We start from the raw sequence: 17306 nt of genomic DNA, 5'->3' as shown, positions 1-17306 counted from the left end.
TCTCATTCTGAAGTTTGATGGTGAAATTAAACATGTTCAAACATAGAAATGCAAACCTTTCCAGACAGGGAGAAGATCCTCTGAAATTGTTTCCTTGTCCATCATTTTCAATTCAGTGCCTCTTCCCCCTCGAGTTTGCCTTCGCCTCCTTCATTTTGGTTCCCCTAAGCTTACTGTTGGTCACTCCTCCAAGACATGACTGTAGGGTACTCAGAGGGATTCTTTACCTCTGTCTCCATTTTTACTCAACATCCACAGGCATTTACTTTGAAGTAAACATACATTTTAATATGAATTATAAAAATGTAATGTAAGAAGAAGCTTCATCTTGGGGTCTGAACAATTTCCAAACCAATGTGAAGGGACTGTCAAGTTGGTTAAGGCTTTGGAAAAATGTGGGAAGGCATGCTTTTAACTTACTAAATGGTAGAGGAGGTCTTTGTTCCAGACACACACTTTCCCAAGTTGGAAGCTCGGGCTTTTAAGGTAGAAGGGCTAGTTTGCTTCCCTCTTAGTTTCATTAATGCTAATTGGAGGAAAGAAGGGATTCCCATACTGGCCTTCTTCCATGTCGACAATATCAGGATGAAGAGCTGGCTTGAAACACGGAACTCTCAGAGAAGAAAGCTGTGAAATGTTTACCAGCTTATCCAATGATATAAGGGGGAGAAAACACTCTGTGAGTAGGATCAGTAAATTTCTACTTCTCTTGCTGTGCATGATTATAATAAGCCTTTACAAGCTCTCATGTCTATTTCAGCCATTCAAAATGCTTTTATCTCCTTTTGCCTTCATTGTTTCTGAGTTAAGGGTGCTGTTAAGCTGAGTAGCTAAACTGAGGGAACTTCAAAGGCCATAGCAATCTTAAGAACAAAGATATTAGAGTGCCGTAATTGTTTATGTGCCCGATATTTCATTCCACAATATCCAAAGTTTGAAAGTTGGTGGCATGGGGATTCAGAAAAGAAGTGTCTCCCAGTAGCTAGCAATGACCAGGAAAGCTCTCCACCATGTAGCAAGAGATTAGGGAGCATGCCAGAAACCCAGCAGTCTCAAATAAGAGTAACAATTATATATTGGATGTATGTAATACTTGATAACATTGAAGATAAAATCGTCATATGTAGAATCTGGCACACATCACTGTTTCCATAATTCTGATACCCTGTATTTGTCATGACCACACTTCCAAAGTGAAAACCACATGTATTCTCTGTCACTCATTTTAGAGAAACTAATCACTCCAAACCAAAAGTATGCTTCCAAAAGAACACGCGCAAGTGTCAGCACTGCCAAATTGTGATTCAGGAGTCAAGTATGCACTTTTCTCAGAGCAGAGGATGTTTCCTAGAGTTTCCTAAGAGTGTTGTGAATTTGATCATGAAACATCTAGTAAGACTCCACGTAGAGAGGAGCAACTTTGCAGATTTGTGTTCTTATTCCACTGTAGAGCTGTGTTCCCAAGTGACTTTTACAACCAAACCTGTTACCTCTACAGTCAACTGTGTGAGTGTGCTTAAGTGCCAAGTTCACATGTAATTGGGAAAAGCCAGTAGTTGTTTCCAACTGCAGGCCTCGGAGGCATGTTTCAGGGCTTAAGCCTCTGGGCTGATGCCAGGTTGCTGCTACGGCGACTGCATTCTTCAGAAATCAGTCAACACCAAGAACCCACACAGAGGTTTGTGTCTTTCAGTATCCTGGAGTAACTGACCAGAGCAACACAGTAAGTTGTTCCAGTTGGCCCTGAAAGGTACAGCTTCTGACATCAGTCACTGGTGTTGGAAGTGATGACTATGTCACACTAGTTAAAGCAAAGGCAATTTGATATTTCACTGAAGTTCTCCGACTTGTACTTTTACATAGATTAATGTGGAAAGCAAGCAAAGCCAGAAAATTATACCAGAGAGTTTATTCATACTGAGTTAAGTCTTGCTACAGCTTGGTGCAGCACCAAAAGCTATAGATCTTGTAAAACACAAACCAGTCCCAAGTCTCCTAGAGTCTGAGCACACTTGTTAGGCACAACAGAGCTTGTGCCCACCAAGATCATTATTGCAGACAATCTGAAACATGGGAGTGGTTGAATTTCTGGTAAGCCACGTCCAAAGTCCAAATCAAAACTGAGTAGCTGCATATCCTACTAGATCTCTCCCCTTAATGCCCTCTTGTACAAAGCTCTCTCTTCTTTGAAAGGACAGGGTAGCAACAAGAAACATAAGGACATAGACATCACATTGAACTCACCATAGTGGTTACATAGTGTTGCTTCTTCCAAGGCATGTCAGGCCTATTTGGTACACATGGCAGTAACCTGAAACAGGTTTTCATGTACTGAGGCTTGTTCAGTCACACTGCTGGGCATTTCCACACCTAAGAGAGTTTGTATTTTATGACTTATAGTCATCTGCACTTAAGCAAATTTATACTGGATAGAGTGACTAATCTCAAATTCACTTTTAAGTGAGTGAAAAACTTGGACATACCTGTTATCTCAAATGACAGCTTTTGCAACTGGAATCTCATTTAAAATAAAAATAGATGTCTAAATCTTTTTTTTTAAAAAAGCTATAACATCTTTCATCAGTTCTACACGTTTCCATGTGCAACTGCAGCTGAAGTGGAGAAAGTCTCCACAGTTATATGACTGCCACTGCAACGCTTGACCAGGAATGATGCTAGGAGCACCTTTCTCCTCCTGTCCACTGAGAATCACTGTTGCTTTCTTAGCAGGATGCTTCTCTTCTGTCTTTTCTGTGACTTGTTTCCATGCCTTCTCAAAGCAACGCTGACAGTTGTTGGGGATTTTTCCCTTTTGCCTTCAGCACACAGAAGCTCTATAGCATAGTCCATTTCCAATGTGACTGAGCAGGTCCAAAACCCTGCTTTTTTGGCTTTATCACATTATTACTTAAGTAAATGTAGTACATTTACTTAATGAACTCAGAACATTACCTGAACAGTTCTGGTTTTAACTGAAACAGTTCTCAAGGCAGGCTGCTAATGTTATTATTGGTCAGCTTAGGACTTCCTTGAGGTGGAGACAGTATGTTGGCACTAATAATACACGTCAAAGCCAAAGCAAGTACCCAGTAGTTGAGTCATTGAAATAAAAATCAAGTTTCACAACTTGGTATCTCTGCCTGACACATAGCCACCTCAAGATCTTATCCTGTTTTGTGGGTTAGAGCTCTTGGAGTCAGCAGAAGTGCAACTGAGATGGCTGTAATTTATTTGCAGTGACATCTGTAAGATGGATGAAGTGGTTTATACATTGTATATATGTAGCATGAGTTTAAAATATCCTTGTTTGTAAGGACTATGACCTGTCAGCTGTTATGAGCAGCTCTCTAACTTCCGCTTTTGCAGTTTGCTATGTACAGTGTGCAGTCAGAAATTGTTCTTAAATGTTGTACAATAAAGGGCCACATGCTGAAAAGGAACTTGGAACTTTGAGCAAAGGAATTCTAGATTTAACCTTCTTACCCACCCACAAAGGGGCATCCAATAAAATATGTATGAACTGTACAAAGGCTACATATCTATAAGATCATTCAGTGTCTTGCTAGAATACCACTAAAATTATATGAACAAAAGTAGTAAGTAAGCTGGAGTAACAAAGTGGCCTGAGGAAACCCATACAAGAACATTCTTTAGATTTCTAAAAGAGCACAAAAAGGATCCACGCAATTACAGCAGACCCTGAAATATAGCAACTGAAAAAGAAAGAATCTTTAGGAACAGTAACTTGCAGTGGATTGCACTTTGAAAAATAAAACTCTGTCTCAGAACACACTGGGGTATGTTGGTGATTTCACCCTACATTAGAAGGAAGGATGTGTGGAAGGTAATGCTCATGATAAAATCAGAATTAATCGTCTACAGCAGTTGATTTCCCATGATTGGAGCATGAACCCTTCGCCTTTGGGGAGTAATTTACCATCTTTCATAGGGCTGAGCTGAATATGAATATTCACTGGCTGAATATGAATCACTGTGCTAAATGCTGCCTCAAACTTTTCCAGAGACCAGCAGAATACTTTCATTAATGCTTTGCCAAGCAGTCAATTTTTTGTCTGCTACATGCGTGTTTAAGGGTCCTGTACTGGGATTGTTACTGAATTCACGCAGAAGCTTTGATTTTCCTGTTTTCACCTTGTTTTTGCTGAAGTGCCAAAACAAATAAGTAGTACTGCCATTGTTAGTAGTTTTTAATTGCCTAATCATCAGAAGCTTTGTGCACAAATTTAATAGGGACTTTAATAACGAATTCAATAGGGACTTCCTTTAGTAAGGAAGCCTTAGGAAAAGCCCAAGCAACCTGGAGTGGTGAACACAGCTGAAATTGCAACATGTTCCCTCAGTCAAAAATTTTATACTCCCAGGCTGTTTGGGGGGAAATGGCTCATAATTTGTGCTTATTACTAGATTTTTATTTCTTATCTATCCACCATTTTTTAGTACGTTTTAAAGTCCAAAATACTGTACTTGAGATAGTGATTTTTCTTTGCAACCATTTCGTACCCACCTTACCATAAACCTAGGCTGCAAAAAGAGGAGCCGAAGGCAAACAAGAAGGAGGAAGAGTCAGATTAGAAGTAAGAAGTAGAAACTGGATTCAGTCATCTAATTAGCAGTACATGTGGAGGGCAATTAACAAAACCCCTTTAAAGAGGAGACTGCTATGGCTGTGTCATGCAATAGCTTTGCCTCAGTGCCAGCATGTTAGTTCTAATTAAGGTTGATTCACCTTAAAAATTGACAGATTTAAAGTCTACGAGGCAGATTTTCATTGCCTTTCCTGCATATAAACAAAAGAAGCTTACCCATGACAGAGCCCTCCCTAGGGCATCTCTGTCATTCATTGCAGCAAACTGATCAGGTCACACCTATTTTCTCAGCAGGCTTTTAGTCATCAGCAGCATTCATAACACATAACACTACTCAGATGGTTTTGCTTCTTTGCTTTTCCTTCCACGTGTCCTTCAAACACAAGCATTAACTCAGAATTTGTAAGAGTAACCTTGCGATTTTTTTCTCGTCTTTAACCATAAGGAGACCAACTCATTACAGCACGATAGCTTCTCCTAAATCCTGACCTTCTCTTACAGCCCTCAGCAGAAACTAAAACAGTCTCCAGCTTTCTTGCTGACAAGGTGTCAGTGTCCCCCCACCACACTCATCTCCTTAGGTTTTTCTTCTTCCCATTACCCAGCTGTACGTGTCACATTCCTCCTTATATCCATCCTTGCAGGGCAAACTCTTCAGGACTTTCAGCTTCCAGATCTCTCAGGCTTTTGCAAAGCCTGACTTGAGTGATCAGGACAGAGTTCATGAACTCAGCAGATGTCTACATTGGAGAAGATGAATCCAGTCCTCAGACCTGCTTGAACATCCTGCAGCATCTCTAATACATTTTATGCATTTCTAATCATTGATTTATTTTGTGATAATCCTTCTGTTGAATCATGCTACAGAAGAGAAAGAAGACAATTTCCCTCATAGGTTGCATTACTACGTTTTGAACTAGTAAGTTCTTGTTGCTTCCGAAAGTAGCTGTAAGAGCTTTTTTTGCTCTCTACTGAAACTTTCCATTGCCTGAAGATCTGGCATTCTGCCTAGTCAAAATAAAGCAAACAGTAATGTGGAATACAGAAGTAGTTCCTGAACTGGTTTTCTGTCAGTGGAACCTTTAAAAATGAGTTGGCAAATGCTGACAGTGGTGTCAAGCAATCCCAGCTCCCACTAGCCTTATTCTTTCTCCTTTGGAGACATTCATTCTGTGTGTTTTTATTGCTATAAAAGACAGCTGGACCACAGCTATAAATTGGCATTTTGTAGATGGGGGAAAAAAACAACAACAACAATGAAAGAACAGGAAAAACCTGTATCTTGTTATTTTCAACAGCCACAGTGAAATTTTCTGATGAATTTCATTAAGATTTCTTCATTTTCCTACTGGCAGTCACTCAAGGACTATCTTGTCATGGGAATAGAAGTAAAAATATTGTGTGTATCCTTTTACCCTGCTGGTCACCTCTGTTCCTATGGTTCTTGCTTATCTGTGTTAGCAACTGGCCTGTGATGCTAAAGTTACAGTAAAACACTGGTGCGGTGTTCATTGAGCTATTGGGCTATGGATAATATTTTGCCTGGATTTTGGTAATCAAAACCAGTTCTCCAGCCACAGTAAATACAGCTGCAGATGGCACAGTAAGCTGCTATGTTCCAAAACAAACAAACAAACAAAAATAGTTAATTTTGAAATTATTTGGCTTCAAATGCTTTCCTTCTCTGGATTTCAATGTGCACTTTTTATCCTGTCTTTTGTCTAAATTGCATGTGAGTACTCACAGAGATGGGTACTGTAGTGGTCACAGTCACAGCCTAAACTATATTCTTCTTCATGTTATATCAAATCATGCCCCAGTTCATGCCCCAATTAAAGTACTAGGTTCCTATACTGCACAAGTTTAGAAACAAAAGAGAACATACATCCCATACACACTTTGAGTTCAAGTAATCCATTGTGACAAGAAGTGAAAATCCTTCATATAATTTGATTTGTCTCCACTACAGTGGATTTTTATTTCATGAGATGTCAGGCACAATAGAGGGCAATAATGTAAGAAAGCTGTTGCCAGACTTCGTGCTTCCCAGCGTTCTACCAGAGGAAACATCTTCCTCTTAAACATCCAGACCTTTCTGCTACAAAGTTGTGAGATAAATCTGTTTATGTTTTGACAGTTTTAATTCTATAGAAAGTATTACTGTCTGAACTTTTGTCTTAGGCCTTCAAAGGTGATCAAATCAGGCAGAGTTGGATGAGGAAGAGGAAAATTTGAGCAGGACCTTTATGGACAGTCAGAAATAGCCTCTTGAAAAGTAGGGTATTAAGATGCTGAGTGAATGGCAAGAAGAGAGTTTGTATCAGCAGGAAGAAAGGAGTGGAAGAAGGCAAGATATGTCAGGTTTCTGGAGCCATACCAAGAAGAAAGATTAAGAAAAGTGAAATGAAGTATCATTCATTATCATATGAATAATATTGCAAGATATAACACGGCTGTGCTTTCAAGTAGGGAAAAGCTGCCTCATGATCCCCCGCAAAAGAGCAAACGAGTTTTAAGAACAAGTTTGTGACAAATGTTTGAACTGGAATCCTAATTCAAACCCATCATTCAAATGTCATCGGGCTGCGGTGGCAGGGGGTGGAGCAGTAAGAACAGCAGCCGCAGCTTTGACTCAGAGGTTAACCGCTGTTGTACGGGTGAGTGTAGCTGGAGAGTGAGAAGCATGTCCCTGAGCTTTGCTACTCTCCATTTCTTGTTTACTTCAGCTGAGCTCTCTGGATCTGGAGGGCAGAGTGTTACTATTTGTCTACATGAAGTATCAAAAAGCTGTTAAATAATCAGGAGTACCCAGTAGGAGCAAATTCTGTGTGGGGAGACCTGACTTTATTTACGGGATTCACAGCAACCTAAAGGAGATTGCCATTGATGCGGACTTGTTTGGAAGTTTTTTTGGCTTTTCTTTTCAAAGGAAGCCTGCAACAGGATGTAACCTCATAACCTCCAGTCAAGTAGTTGCTTTCTTTCATTCAACAATAACTGCTATCTCTTACTGCTATTATGAAATTAACTTTAGCCGATTTAACTCTTTTTGCAAGACGCAGTAAGGAATTCAGAGCCACCCCATTCACCATTGCTCACGGAAGCCTTGATGCTTCCCCAGACAAAAGCAACCACTCTGTGATGAAGAAGGTTCAGGGATGAGAGACTGAGCAACATAACCAGTTTAAAAGAACATTGGCAGAGAATGCATGAGCCACTTCAAGGCTTTCTCCTTTGGGGCATTCCCTAAAACTGGTGATAAATCACTATGTGATAACTGGGTGTTAGCTGAAACAAAGTGGTTGACCTGACTGTCTGATATAGGAGGCAAAAAATCTGGATTTGGGACTACCATTTAACTGGTATCACATTTGTATTTTGAGCTGATGGTAGTGTAAGCTATTAAATTGGTAATATAAATCTCTCATGAGTGCTAAGCATAGAGTTTTGAAAGTGAATTAAAATGGACAAAGCAGCTATGCTTTTTAAATGCTTTTTGGGGATGCATGAAAAAGTTCAATTTACTGTAACAACTGATTCCCCTAAACAATCCCCTTTGATCCTCCAGGTCTCTGGCCACTCTTTGGAGAGCTGGGAAGATGATGCCTTGGGATGCAGTATCTATTCCATCCCTGGAGCAAACGGGAAAAGCTGAATGTTCCCAGCCTCCTTTATGCCATCAGGTGTTAAGTGAGGTTCATGTCCTCCTCATTTCAGTTCCTTGCTCTTCAGGAGAAACCTGAAGAGTGGAAGAGGAGAGGGTATGCTGAGGGTGGAAATTCACATTACATGCAGGCAAGCTGGAAACAATAATTTTTGTTCACATGATTCAACAGTAAGCATTCTCTTTATTTCCCTGCCCTTCATTTGCGTGGTGTTTGTGTTGTGTTGCTTAGCAGTGCTGCAGAAAGCAGTTTCAGCATGATGTGATGCTGTATCTGGGAGAAGGAGAAACTAAGGTGAAGGATTTAACAGACTGCAAGGGAAAGGACAGACCTAAAGGAAAGAAGCTAAATCTGTACTTTAGGTAAGCTGTCTCCAACGTAGATCTCATTGTAGAGCAGACCTTGTCTCTGTTCTTAGAAAGTGCACAGGTCCAACAAGTTACAAAACTGGTATTTTCCTTTGTTGCTTCACTTAGAAAAAACTTCTCAAAGCTTGTTTTGCTTTCTTCAATAGCAGCTTTTCAAGGACATGTTTCAGTTCACTGAAAACATTACAAATCTGAGATACTTGTATGCTGACTGGGTGAGGTTGCTTATTCATGATTAAACACTACTGGTGGGGAGGTGAAGGAGCATGGCTGTGCCTCATTTAGAGACCTCCTGCCTCCCCCCAGGGAATTCTGTGACTGGTAGGTTCCTCCTCTGGACCGCCCTGTGACCCTTGCTGTACATTTGAGCCATTAACCACAGAAATCCAGTCACCAGGAAAGCCAGGGTAGAAAAGGGGAAAGAAAAAGCGTAAGCAAAGACGAGTCATCGTTTGGTGTTGATAGACTCCTCTGAAGGAGCTACAGTTTAGGACAGCTTTCAGAGACATGCTAGTATGTGGGATAAACGAGCCTGCGACCTGACCCCAGCCAGTCATAGGTTGTCTCTTTACCTTCCTTGCACTGGTATCTATTGCAGACAGGGCCCAGAATTTTCTAGGGTTTCTGGCAAGGGATGGCAACAATGACTTATGAAAATGTTGCAATAATGAGCACTTCCTCTCTTATGGCACAGAAACTGAGGGCCCAGAGCACATACAGAAATCAGATAAAACATCCGAAAAGAAAAATACTCAAAGGCCTTAGCTGGCAACTCACCAAATATGAGCATGCGAGAGGTGAAAAATGCAGTGATTTATAAATTGGCCAAATCCATGTAACACTGCACAGAAATGCAAGCTACATCAAAAACACATCCCTGACTGTGTTCCTGTTTCTGGCTTTAAAGGATGTAGGCACAGTATTTTTCTTCTTAAACATCATTTTAGGAATTTCAGAGTGGATTTGGGTGACTTTCCTATTCAAAAACAAACTTAGATGACTAAGGAGTATAGAAAATCTGTTTCAAAGGGGTAATTTTAACAATATTAAAAAGAGATTACTCAGAAACTTAGAGTTTCTACCAACTCTATCCACAATACTACCTATTCATTATTAATGAATAATGAGGTGATCCTGCCCCTCTACTCTGCTCTTGTGAGACCTCACCTGGAGTATTGTGTACAGTTCTGGTGTCCTCAACGTAAGAAGGACATGGAACTGCTGGAACAAGTCCAGAGGAGGGCCACGAGGATGATCAGGGGACTGGAGCACCTCCCGTATGAAGACAGGCTGAGGAAGTTGGGGCTGTTCAGCCTGGAGAAGAGAAGGCTGTGTGGAGACCTCATAGCAGCCTTCCAGTACCTGAAGGGGGCCTATAGGGATGCTGGGGAGGGACTCTTCATCAGGGACTGTAGTGACAGAACAAGGGGTAATGGGTTAAAACTTAAACAGGGGAAGTTTAGATTTGATATAAGGAGGAAATTCTTTCCTGTTAGGGTGGTGAGACACTGGAATGGGTTGCCCAGGGAGGTTGTGAGTGCTCCATCCCTGGCGGTGTTCAAGGCCAGGTTGGACAGAGCCTTGGGTGACATGGTTTAGTGTGAGGTGTCCCTGCCCATGGCAGGGGGGCTGGAACTAGATGATCTTGAGGTCCTTTCCAACCCTAACTATTCTATGATTCTATGATTCTAATGTTATTGTAAATCACCTTGTGAAGTCTAATGCCAGCTAGTCATAACACATTAAAAAAAAGGGAAAGCCTGTGCTGAAGTAAGCCGTAGAGCAATTCTGTTGCTTAACGTTCTGTTGTTTCATCTTATTAATGCAAATAGTTGAAGGACACTCCCGCAGTGCTTTTGGGAACTTACACTTGTTGCAGTGTTGAAGTGGTCACTAGTTTTGTTCAGTAATAACAATTTTCAAATGAGATTGATTAGACTAAAACCATGAGTTTATTGATTATAAATATTTTTTTAACACCTAGAAGAAAACCCAAAGCAGACTACAGGGAAAACAACTCCTCACTGGCAGTGTAAGGGTCAATAATACCTACTACATCAATATAGGGCGTAGTAGCAATCAGTGCAGCACTACAGAAGCTTAGACTGCAACTGGAACATTACTCAAAAGGTACCAGTACACTGTGCTTGTACTTCTGTGGTTTGACAGGCTTCCTGCCTCTCCCTGTAACACTCAGTAAGGGAAGAGCTGCAACAGCCACAAAGAATAAAAGTAGCATCAGCACTTGCAGGTGTTGCAAGTTTGGTCTCTATTGAAGAAATTATTTATCAGTTGTGTTTTGTTCCACATTTTCAGATATTTAATTACATTTGGCAGTCTGGTTCAAACAGACTGAGAAAACTTGGAGGGGAAAAAAGAAGCTTATAAAAGGTGGAAGAGAGGACAGGTGGCCTGGGAAGAACACAGGGACGTTGTCTGGGAAGCTAGGGACCAGGTCAGGAAAGCTAAGGCCTAGTTAGAATTGAGTCTGCAAGGGATGTGAAAGATAACAGGAAAGGCCTATAGGAAAGCTGGAGAGGGACTTTCTACAAGGACATGTAGTGACAGGATAAGGGCAAATGGCTTTAAACTGAAAGAGGGGACATTTAAATTAGATATAAGAAGGAACTTCTTTACTGTGAGGATGGTGAGACACTGGCACAGGTTGCTCAGAGAAGTTATGTCTGCCCCATCCTTGGCAGTGTTGAAGCCCAGGTTGGACTGGGCTAGGAGCAATCTGATCTAGTGGAAGGTGTCCCTGCCCATGGCAGGGGGTTGGAACTGGATGATCTATAAGGTCCCTTTCAACCCAAACCATTCTGTGATTCTACAATTCTGTGATTATAGTTTCAAAGAAGTTCCTAATTTCTCATAATGATGAAAACAAGTGGTGCTGGATTAAACAAATTAGAGAAGGAGAATGGGAAGCCAAACCTGATGTAAAAAATAAGAGGAGGAAAAAGGGTATTTGAACTAGTAAGGAATCGAGGATAGGGGTGAAGAAATGCCATATGTGCGTAGCTTTATCACAGAACCTAAAGAAAGCAAAGAAATGAGTAAGACCAGGCAGAAACAAACAAACAAACAAAAAATTAAGGAAGTTACAGAAAAAGGTGTTGTTGAAAAAAAAAAAACAAACCTCAAAACAAACCCAAACATTTAAAATTTTACAGGAAGTGGCAGCTGAACATATAAAAGATGAAAAAAAGGTATTTTATTTCAAGATGATTAAAAAATAGGGGAATTAACTGAGGAAAAGAGAAGCAAAACAGAACAGAAGGAAGGTGATGGCTAAGAAAGGAACATTCATGATTCTGGAGTCTTTCAAAGTATTGCCATAAAGTATACAAGCTTCAACTTTCTGAGAAGCCACCAAAGGACATGCTTGAAGAGGAAGTGAAGCATGTGCCTTTGTGGTTAGCTGACCCAATTAGTGGTGGAAATTGACCTGAGTTAGTAACGAGGAGATATGCTTTTATAAGTCATTGTAAATGTTTACCCATTTTGATGACGTAGCTGTGAATTCTTTGATGTTTGATTGTGCTTTCTATTGAAGATGGCTTGTTGGGGCATTTTTCTTACACATAATGCTAAGCAAGTCCGTATTTTTGCATAAGTCCTCACTTCACAACTTATGTTTTCATTTGTGAAGTCTTTTTCTTATGGATCAGATTCATTGTTCTTTTTGAGTAGGTCAATCTTACATAAACAGCTGAGCCAACTTCAAACACAAATGGTTTCTTACCTTAATTTTACAAGAAAGAGCTGCGGAGGATGGCATCAATTAGTTCTTCCTGAACCCAGGAGAACAACAAAGGTCCACTCAGAAAGATTCAAAACCTCTTCCTTTGTCTACCAGCGAGCATAAGGGCAAAGTTCCACCATGATTAAAACATAAACTAAAGTGGTAATTTTAACCTAGAATTTTCTTCCAGAATTGCAGCAAACCACATTAGACAATACTTCTAGGTAATTGAATGAGATCATTTTTGTACAATATAAAATCCATCTGTTCAATAAGGCAGGATTTTGTTTAGTCCATAATAGGCACAATTTAAATCATACAGTGACACTGCCAGTATTCATCTAGTTTTAGCTAAAGCTTGAAATGTGTGCCTGAAGTGTCTGTCATCATCTCAACCCTTATGCATCCTCTTCCTTTCCCACCTTATCCTGTTCCTCTCTTTTCCATGCCTTAGAATTTATTAACCCATGCATATCTTGTAACTTACAAATACTTAGAAGTCCCTTAGAAGTTGGAAACTGTCATTTTCACTGTATGACTGTACTGATTTATGAGCAGCTAAGATTGTTTTGAAGTTTCTTGAGATAGTGTTGGCTTTACCTCTTTGTGCTTCTCTCCCTCATTTCCAGGCAACTGGGAAGATATATAACAATAAAGGGATGTGCTAGAGATTCCTGTTTTGTCTCCTTCTTTCACGTGTGTCAGGGAATAAGAGAAGATGCTGCCAAACCATCTTCCTCTGTTTTCAAGTTCTGCATATTTTTAGATCTGAACAATAGCATTTGACTTCAGAGCAATTCCCTAGCTGCTGAAAAAGGTTGCCAGTGTGCCTAAATATTTCCAAAATTCTCACAACATTTACATCCATTGTAGGTATTTCTTTAGTCCTCCTACAGCTTCAGAATTGGAAAAGTGACTCAGTGCTTCTTGTCCCCTAATGCTCCGTATCTCTGCTTTGACACGGGCCTGGAGGTGTCACTGAGACACCAGGTGAGTAGCACTCCCAGTCACATCTTTGATTCTTAATGCAGCTGCCTCCATCAGGGCTTGCATCAGCTTGCCCTTCCCCATAACCTATGGCAGCCTTGTGAGAGAAACAGAGGCTGTCTACAAAATACCACATCTAATTGGTGAGAGTATTTGCACCTTCTAGCAGTTACGTGTTTACACACCTTACGAAGCCAAGTAGAAATCTCTGCTGTGCATTGACAGCCCAAAATCAGCAGAGTTGATCACACCTAGACTGGCTAATAACACCATATCCTTTATAAAAGCTACAAAGGATGAACTTACTGTTCATGAGAAAGACGCAGATTGCACTTCATGTTGCTCCAGGTAGATGCCTGTGTAATTAACGGTGTAGAGTTTGAGGGTGGGTCTATGTCAGCAGTGTAGCACACAGCATAAGCTCTTTTTAGATGCCAAAGCTTTTCTGCATCCCTGCTTGGGTGCTGCAACTTATTCCAACTGAAAGTGCATTGTGTTGCAGGCTTCAAAGCTGTGTTTCTTGTCTTTTGTCAGATTCATGCCCTGCCCTTTTGTCTTTTCTGCCACAAGAAAATACAGCTTTCACAACAAAATTGAAACCTACTTCATAGACCTGCATCCCTGTGATTGTTCACGCAATTCCTACTCAGATCTTGGATAAAAGACAACTCATGCTAAGGCCTGATGTACGCAGGGAACAGTGCCACTAGGTCAAAATGAGGGCAACATGTAGGCAGGAGGCAGTGCCAGTAAGGTGTAAAGGTCATTATGCAGCCACTATCACCTGTAGTTTTTTGTGCCCTGCAGTCATCACCCTTGCATATTGATTGTCAGTTTCTTCAGAATCATCATTATCACCATCATCGTCATACAATGGTTTGGATTGGAAGAGAGCTTAACCATCATCTAGTGACAACCCCCTCGTCACAGGCAGAGACATCTTCCACTAGACCAGGTTGCTCAAAGCCTTGTCCAATAGGTTTGTTTCTTTTCTTTCCTAATGCTCATAAAATTAAGTTTCATTTATAGACTATGTTGCCCTATAAATTTGAGAGATCCAGATGGTCTGTGACAACCCCCACTTACCTTAGCACAAATAAATGAATGGGCCAGAGAACAGGTTGTCTGAGATTTCTCTCCATCTGGCTAAACTGAACTCAAAAGGGTGCCCTCAAAAGGGTGCCCTCAGCTTCACTTCTGACTTTGAAAAGTCCCTAGCCTGGCTAAACCCTGTACCACAGCAGGTATTTCCTAGTAGTGAGCGTGCAGGGAGAAGAGACAGTCCTGGGATAGTGCTTGTACCGCTGCTGTCATCCACTTTCATTAGTGAGAACATGCATAGGTTCCCTATCCCGAAAGGGATTTTTGAACACCACCAGTTAATCTTTCAAACAAAGGCTTTTACCTGAAATTCCTCCATATATAACAGAATGAAAAATAAAGAGCAGTAGGCATGTAGTGAATATTTAAGATGTTTCTGGTTTTCTTTCTGAAGTTCATGGATGCACGTCAAACGGATTTTTAGAGCCTGATACTCCATAGCATCTAAAGCTACTGCCATACCCTTACCACTCTGTGTTGCACCAATAGAGACAGCAACGGAGAGATGTAGTAAGAAACATAAAATAATACCTGCTGTGTGTTTCTTCCAGATGGTGGTGAACCAGGAGTCAGGAGACGCTGCAGCCTGTCTAAAATGGAGCAGGAATGAAGTAATTTGGTTTAATACAAATATGTCAGGAAGTGATAAAACTCCTGATATCCTTCTCAGCCCCTCCCAAGAACTTCATACATCTTAAACAAGCACACACAGAGCATGAAAAAGATGTATTTGTTTGTACTCTTTCAACAGGAGGAACTTAGAAAAAATCAGTACTGATTCAGTTCTGAGCAATACACAGATACTTTTGCTCTGAATGTGACATAATCTAATTCCCAAGTAAGCTGATTTCTTCCTCACGAAAATCTAAAAACCAAAACAAACCAAAACAACCAAACCAAACCAAAACAAACGGCAAAAATAATGAATCCCTTTCCCATTCCCAAATTGATGGAAGAAATCTCATTCTGCTTCCACAGTCAGCAAGTAAACTAGTCTGGTGTTCTAATAGATTTGAATGAGACACTGAGTATAAAGCTGCTTCTGTAATATAAAATCTTTAATCTGGCATGCACATACAGCAGAAATAACAAGTCCAAATCTGTAACAGAGGCACATAAGATACTTGATTCTTATATCGGTACTTATCTTGACTGACCTTGACTTTCCCACTTAGATGCTGAAACAGCCATCTGAAATGAATCACTAGACTGACTTGAATTACTGCTTGAGATTAGCAAGATAAATGGAAGTTGAAGAACTTTGAATCATCTTAGTGAAGGAACAGTCTGGAAATTATATAATAAAAAAATATTACTTTTTTAAATGGGTTTGGTTTGGGTTTGTTGGGGTTTTTTTAACTTTTTTACTTCATTGATTGAAACACTTATAGAAGTAACTATGAAATCCTGTACATCAGTCATGTGATCCTGTACATCAATCATGTGAGCCATGGGACTATATTGTGTAAGTGATAGCATAATCTCATCAGAAATAACATCTGCTTTTAATTGCATCCCTGTACGTAGCTATGAATATTTTCTTCTTTTAAAATTTATTTCTACACTTTCAGAAGAAATTCATATTAACACAGAGCTAACACATTACAATATGAATTAATTATAAATTTTAATATGAATTCTTGTATGTACAGGACAAGCTCATGAACCATTCACTTATTATTCTTATTGAGTCTAACAATTTGAAGACATCCAGCACAATAAGCTTTTTGGTTTTAATCTTTGAATGATCAGTATCCTGCTGACCAAAATCAGAGCCTAATCCTTGTAAAACGGCTTTTTCACTAACCTCAAATTTTTTTCTACACTTTTATATTGTTTTCATCTCTCACGCTTTTAACTGGGATTTATGTGATACACCATTACTTGAAATTTGACTTCAGTTCCAGTTCATAGCCTGCAGTGCACTACTGTGAAGGTTTGTTGTGTATTCAGCTAAAAACATCTTAATTTTGGAAAAGAAGATAATATGAATGTCATGCAAGAAGGTTTAAATTGCTGGTATTCATTCCCAAGAGGAAATGTCAGGTGTGAGTAGTGCTCGAGCCTCTCAGAATTTTGAGTGTATGTCCCTTATTTTAAAATCAGACGCAAAGGATGGCTTGGGACCTTTCCTGTCTAGAAAAGCACTTTCAGAAAGGGTTCGGGCATCTCCAGTTACCCTCCATGAAAATGTGCAGTATTGCTACGCAGCTTGAGCTCAGGCTGAGTTCAAAGTGCTTCTAAGATGCAGGAATGATGCTGGCGTCTCCTCTGAGTCTGGCGCATTCTCAAGAGCCATCAGCCAGGCACAGGCCAAACTCAGTTATCTATTGCTGTGGCCAAATTCCCCTGCGTTGAGCACAGTAATTCTATGTAAGTAAGTCCTTACAGGCTGAGCCAGAAATATCACATTCCCAACAACAGAATTATTCGAGAATCTTTCAGAGACTGAGTTTCAGCTGAAGAGTTGATTTGAACATTGAAAAGTAGAATGTCTCTAATTAGATGTATTTTTAACAAAAGCTTATAATACAGAAACAGAAACTACACCAATAATACAGGTTTAATATATAGTTTACATATTGAACTGTATCTTTAAATAGAGCCTAAGAAAGATTTACAGGGATAAAACAGATCAAATCATTTTAAGCAATTTAAAAAAGATAAATAAATAAAAAGGAAAAAGTCTGCCCCAGTTACTCAATTTCCTGTGACACTGTTTCACACTTACATAGGTGTTTCCACGTTAAACATTAAAAATAACTTCAGGTGATGACTAGACTCCCTTTGATTGCACAGGGGAGAGAGATACTCTGAAAGTACAGGGGCGGGC

The 17306-nt window shown here is 40.1% G+C and overlaps 2 long non-coding RNA genes across 2 annotated transcripts; one reads left to right on the top strand and one right to left on the bottom strand.

The window, feature by feature from the left end:
• The first annotated feature begins 596 nt into the window (after positions 1–596).
• On the top strand, positions 597–15710 carry LOC136013608 (uncharacterized). The gene is made up of 5 exons (XR_010612297.1): positions 597–679; positions 13259–13375; positions 14207–14351; positions 15025–15084; positions 15649–15710. It is a non-coding gene; the product is annotated as an uncharacterized LOC136013608 (long non-coding RNA).
• LOC136013609 (uncharacterized) lies at positions 6541–16993 on the bottom strand. The gene is made up of 3 exons (XR_010612298.1): positions 15631–16993; positions 15005–15063; positions 6541–8346 (listed from the first exon to the last, which is right to left on the bottom strand). It is a non-coding gene; the product is annotated as an uncharacterized LOC136013609 (long non-coding RNA).
• Between the last annotated feature and the right edge of the window lie 313 nt (positions 16994–17306).

The sequence above is a fragment of the Lathamus discolor genome, chromosome 4 (assembly GCF_037157495.1).
Source record: "Lathamus discolor isolate bLatDis1 chromosome 4, bLatDis1.hap1, whole genome shotgun sequence".
NCBI lineage: Eukaryota > Metazoa > Chordata > Aves > Psittaciformes > Psittacidae > Lathamus > Lathamus discolor.
The sequence above is the reverse complement of the archived record's forward strand: the minus strand, read 5'-3'. Positions and strand labels throughout refer to the sequence as shown.